Genomic DNA, 6,367 nt, shown 5'->3' on the forward strand with positions numbered 1-6,367 from the left:
GAGCAAAGGAGAAGTGATCTGAGCTCTGGATCCTGATGAACCTCTCGGGCAGGAAATGAGACATGGAAGCTTGGGGCCCTCTAGACTGAGTGGCAAGAACAGAATTGCTGCCACCTTCAGCCCAAGATCTTTATGACACCCAGGCACCCTGAAGATCTACAGGCAGAACAGACTTCTCCTTTCCTGTGGGGGTGGGGAGGGGTGTTACTGACCACAGTAAGGCGATTTGCGGGGAAAGTGTTTTTTTTTTTTTTCTTTTTTAATACTTACTAATTTGGCTGCACTGGGTCTTAGTTGTGGCATGTGGAATCTATTTTCCCAACCTCGGATCGAACATGGGCACCCTGCATTGGAAGCATGGAGTCTCAGCCACTGGACCACCGGGGAAGTCCCTGCTGAAATGTTTAAACCATGGTAAGTTATACGTAAGACCTGCAATTTTAGTTAATTGCATGTCTAATTCCAGTTAGAACTGGAAAGTGTGTTGTTATGTTTAAAGGATAAACAATGCCAAAAAATTCTACCCACTTGGCTGATTTAATTCTATTACAAAGTCTTTATAAGACCTAGTGGTGTGGCGTAATAAAAGATGTCTCAGGCACAAGGGACCGAGATGCTAACGCAGGCTTCAGCAGGAATTAATTGTGTGCTTGCTGCTTCTAGTTTGGTCCTACCGAATTCTGAACTAATCTTCTATAAAACCATGCTGGTCACCCTACCTCTGCTTGCCCTTGGGAGTATCAGATTTCTCCACGATCCCCAAACATGCATTCATGGCCTTCATGAAGTGGCTAAAAGTATCACTTCTCATAGGGAGGTATTAGATAACCTGCTACCTTTAGGGGATCGGGCTTCCCAGGTGGCTTGGATGGTAAACAATCTGCTTGTAATGCAGGAGACCAGGGTTCGATCCCTGGGTTGGGAAGATCCCCTGGAAAAGGGAATGGCAACCCACTCCAGTATTCTTGCCTGGAGAATCCCAAGGACAGAGGAGCCTGGCGGGCTACAGTCCATGGGGTCGCACAGAGTCGGACACGACTGAGTGACTAACATTATGGGGAATACTTCCCTAAACAAAGGGGCGAGCTTTACAAAGCGGGGAACTTGTAGCATGGCCTGGAGACCCCATCCCCTTGCCACCCGCTCCTGTTCTTAATGCATCAGACTCCAGAGCTTAGAGCTCCGCCCCGGTTCAGGTGACAATGCACATGTCAGAGCCGCAGCTTTCTTGATCATGCTGGTGTTCATTGCGAATAAGAAAAACATACAAGTGAGAGCTTCTGAAGCAAATGAATTTTATTGCAAGAACACAAGTATTTAACAAAATACAAGAAACTTAAGCAACAAATACATTTTAAAGACACAGAAATGAGGCTAGCTCAGGGAAACTCAGCAGTATGTCTTTTTTTTTTTTGGCCGTGCCGTGCAGCATGTGGGATCTTACTTCCCCCACCAGGGATTGAACCCCTCCCCACTATATTGGAAGCACAGAGTCTTAACCACTGGACTGCTAGGGACGTCCCAACAGTATGTCTTTGTATATTCTCTGCAGTAGAAGGTTGCTAGTGAACCTTTGCAGGCTCACACTCATTCTTGCGGGTCTAGTCCCAAACTACAACAAAAGTATTACTGGCTCAACTAGGATAAGATGAAAAGTATACCAAACCAAGTAGCTCTGGCCAGGAAACTCAGTGACACAGCAAATAGAAGGCTGTGGGAAGGTCTCAGAGAAAAGAGGCCTGCTAGAGAGACCAGTGAGCCTGAGACAGTGCCTTCCTCCCTGTGGAACAGACGTACAGCACACATGCACTTTGACATGCCCCCATGGGTACAAAATTTTTAAAGATTTCTTGAGTAAGCACAAAAGCATACATTATAGAAAATGAAAACAACCCAAAGTCCAAGCCATTCCCAAAGGCACAATACCCCAAAGTCAATTTCTGGTCAAATGACAACTCGCTGATGTCACAGGGTCACTCCTTGAGCGACTTCTGTAGAACTGCTGTGATTCTATGAAATGCAAAATCCTACGGACTAAAGGTTAACCTTATACACCACTAATGCAAATACTAGGTATCCACAGAAAAACCAAGGCAAAACCATAATACAGAAGCTGTAAATCGCATTACCCATTTCCCCAAGGAGAAATATTCTTCCCTCTCAGTTCTAAAATCTAAAAACACTTGGAGGAGGGGCACTCATTTGTGATCACGGAAGGGTCTTTTTTATTATTTTTTTAAACCCCTTTATTGAGGAATGAGGAATGACTGACATCCAAAAAATGTACACATTTAATGTATACAATCTAATGAGTCTGGAGATAAGTATACATCCATAAAGCATCTCCATAATCTATATCGTAAACACACCCATCCGCTCTGAGGTTTCATCCCACCTTCATGATTTATTATTATCTGGTAATAAAAACATAACAGAATAAGATCTACCCTCTTAGCCTTTTCAGTACACATCAGTTCTGGGGTCCAGAGGAGATGCACAGGTGCTTGGTTCCCGGCTTTAACTATCTCCTATATCCTGTAGCTCAGTACTCTGACAGTCTACTAGAGGAAAATCTACAACAGGCCTTTCAGCATTCTGGAAGGTGCTTTGTCTGACTGATGCGGAGAGGCTGAGTAAACCAGTGAATCTCCTTAGGATTCACTGAAGTGAGCCCACTGCTGTTCTTTTCCAAAGCTGATAAGTAGTACAGTAGGCTTGCACATGAATAAGAAGCGAAGGACGCTCAGAAAGCCAACCCAAATCTAAACTGTGAGATGGCCTGGTAACTCATTTTGTGTGCATGCTGGAGTCAGCATAGTGGACTGGGAGGGCAAATTCATGTCCAGAGGGATGAAGAGACCATTCAAATTGTACAGGAATGCACATATTTTGCTCATTCTGTCCACCCTTTTTGACAGAGCTGCACACTAAATTCCATAATTAAAACTCTGCAGGATCTGAGTCCTTGCCTCCTACCAAGTATTCTAGCAGGTCCTGCGCACCACAAGACACAGAAATCGGACCTCTGCCAATTGGAGATCAAATCTCTGCTCCTTCAGAGCACTTGAGAAGGGGACGGTGAGAGATGAAGTTCAGCTCCACTTGCCGGCAGACTGCTGACATCAGCAGAGCAATTTAAACCATCTCTAAACAAGGTTTGTAGTTTTCATCCTCATCCCAAGTGATCCTATTGATCACAGAGAATTCCCCCTGAGGACATATGTATGGGTACAAAGCTCCTAGAGGATAAGCAGTCACTCATCCCTTTTACTTGTCCTTCAGGTGCTGTTTCCACAAGGTCCTCTTGAGGAAGTTCTCTGCACAGGTCTGACTATGGCCAGGACTTGAGAATCAGCACTTGGAGGGAGGGTGAAGATACCCAGGGGACCTGATATCTCACGGGGAGCACATTGTAAGGGAAACTAAAGTAAGGAAAATTAAATTGCTCATGCTGAAAAGGGATGAGGCCTTCTTTCTTGCCTTTCCTAAAAAACTGTGGAATGTCGGTCAGTTCTTTGTCTGACTCTGCTGCTGCTAAATCACTTCAGCTGTGTCCGACTCTGTGCGACCCCGTAGACGGCAGCCCACCATGCTCCTCTGTCCCTGGGATTCTCCAGGCAATGGGTTGCCATTTCTGACTCTCTGCAATGTATGCAAAACTTTTCTGTAAGTGAAATAAGCCTCTTGGTAATTTGACAAACCAAGAGTGTTCCTTCAGGGACCTGGCAGCAAAAGCAGTGACCAAGAGCCCATAAAGCTACAGGAAAAGGGCAGAAAATACCTCTGGAGAAAAACAATAAATTGTGTAAGCAACAGCAGTTCCTTCTCAGAACTCCCTTAGATTGTAAACTGTGCAACAGTACAGCAGGACAGAGAGCTCCCCTTCCACAACAGCCATGTTTCACGGGTCTAGGCAACACAGAAGAAGGAAGAGACAGCAAAGCCTTCACTTGCAGACAAAATCACAATTCGCTTGGGAAAACGGACAATAATCCTGTTCCATGATAAATGTCCTAGTTTATAAGAAAGCCATATTTTCTTATAGTATATCCGTCAGGGTCCATTGTTATCTTCTGTCCCTCACTGTGCTAACCCAAAGGAAGGGCACAAGAATGGAGAAGAGAGACAGCAGAAAGAGCCCTGAACCCACAATGTCCACCACAGTCATCACACCAAAGACCCTTGTCCTCGCCACTGTCAGTCTTTCCGTATACTCTCAGAGCCTCCTGCTCATAGCCCTGCTGGGCCCAAATTTCCCTAATCAAGAGAAAGCAAAAGCCTGACCTGAAATGGGGACACCATGGGACCTTTCCCCTCCCCCACTCCAGTAGCACACCACCACAAACAATGCAGAACTGTCCCTCCACTGTTTACCAACACCACCTTCTTCCTCGAGATGCAGGGAAGGTCCCCTTGAGGTAATGTCACCACCACCCCCCCACCACCACCCCCAGGAAGACCCAAATGGAAGAAGAACCACCAGTAGCCAGCCTTTCTGCTAGAAAGCCTTTCCAGCAGACACACAGTGGGGAGAGACAGTACAGCCTGGGGGTGCAGCCCTCTCCAGCAAGAGGAATACAAGGGCTTCATCCTCCAGCTGGGGCACCTGACTCGGGAGGTTCCTGGATGGATATCCAGGCTCATCGGCATATGCCCCGAAAGAAGCAAATGGCCCCCGATTCATGGACAGTTCATTGACAAGACCCATCGGACCTCTTTCTTCCAACCAGTGTGCAGAGTGTGCTCAGTGGAAGAGTGCAGAAAGTGAACGTGGAAAGTTCCAACCACATTCCTACAGACTTGGGACTCCTCGGGAATCCCAATGTGCCCTCGCTCTGCACAATGGCACAGAATTCTGACATCGGGCTACGGCCAACTTCTGCCCCAGACTCAACATTTCCCATGCCCCACATGCTGCCATCGCCAATATGCGCCTTCCTTAGGACTTTAGCGAGGCACCTGAGGTGTGTGGGTGTTGAAGGAAGAAGTGTCTGGCTGCCATATCAGGAGAACACAGCAGCAACAGCAGCTCACTTTCACGTGCCTCTTCATGGCCACAGGTAGTCCCAACAGAAGAGTTGAGCGGTCTACGCAAACAAGTGCAGTCAACATCAGTGGGCGCCTCCCAGGAGACTCCCCCAGATTACTGCTCTAGGCCACAGCATAGGAGGGGGAAAGGTCACCTTTCCTGAGCCGCTTTTGACAGCCTAAGGCAGTGCACAGACGGAAGCAGGAACACAAGAACATCTCTAACAGCAAAGTCCAAAATTCTGAGGACTGCTGTAACACAGGGTAGATAGAGCCTTCATCATGAAAGTCTCACCTTGGCCAGGAAGTAATCCACTCTCATGTCACACTCAGCGATGTGCACTATTACCTTCGGTCCCCGTGCTGCAGTGATCCCAGGCAGTACCAGGGGTTGAGAAATAGGTAGCAGACACCTTTGACCACAGAAAGCCCGGTGCACCTTTCACACTGAGGGCCTATGTCCTCCTGTCCAGCTTTCTCCTTGTGCTCTGAGAGCAGCTCTATAGAGGGTCACTCTTCCCAGCCCCTTCCCCACCTCTAGGCTTTAGGCACCCCAACGAAGGTCCGTATGTAGCCAGTCATTCCACCTTTCCTGATCAGGGAAGTGCGTTCCCCTTTGAGCCTCTAACCTCTACAGTACTTCTCCTGAAAAGAACCGACAATCAAGAGCGGCCTAACCACCGCTCACGAAACTCATTTAGTTCAAGATTAAATTGGTACAGCTACTATGGAAAACAGTATGAAAGTCCCTCAAAAAATTAAAAACAGAACTACCATCTAGTCCAGCAATCCCACTTGTGGTATGTATCCAAAGGAATACCTCCCACCAAGAATTTACAGAACATTAACATTCCCACGAGCGAGTAGACATTCACTGAGGTGCTGTCTCATGAGCCTAAGTGACATGGCTGGCCTAGGAATGAATTCCTGGGAAGGAACCAGCAAGCCAGATTCCATCTCAAATTCAGAAGAGGATTACCTTCTCTTTCCATGAGAGCCCTGATTTGTGAGACTGTCACCTGTTGGAGAGTCACCTTTTTGGAATCCTCAACCTTGTGACTTATTTTCAAGTGCCAATACACAGCAGATTTACCTCTTAAACCATCCATTTCGGTTTTCTTGACCCCTGCCTCCAATGAAGTCAGCCAGGATCACTTTGGTGGGCAGTGGGAACAAGTGTGCATGGAAGGGGAAGAAGGCCTCACGGTTTTCCTCAAGTTTCACAACTGTTTTGACTAGGAAATAAGCCAGTTTTGATCATCGTCATGTCACTTGGTGAAGGAATATGCGCCTAGGACAGGTTTCTCTAACTATCTCAGGCTTCAGGTTTTCACTGAGT

General features: G+C 47.0%; 1 long non-coding RNA gene across 1 annotated transcript; it reads left to right on the plus strand.

Annotated features, from left to right (window-relative positions):
- The first annotated feature begins 302 nt into the window (after positions 1 to 302).
- On the plus strand, positions 303 to 3,405 carry LOC138070742 (uncharacterized). Its single transcript, XR_011144175.1, has 3 exons — positions 303 to 414; positions 2,955 to 3,155; positions 3,283 to 3,405. It is a non-coding gene; the product is annotated as an uncharacterized lncRNA (long non-coding RNA).
- The last annotated feature ends 2,962 nt before the right edge of the window (positions 3,406 to 6,367 follow it).

Source organism: Capricornis sumatraensis, chromosome X (genome assembly GCF_032405125.1).
Source record: "Capricornis sumatraensis isolate serow.1 chromosome X, serow.2, whole genome shotgun sequence".
Lineage (NCBI taxonomy): Eukaryota > Metazoa > Chordata > Mammalia > Artiodactyla > Bovidae > Capricornis > Capricornis sumatraensis.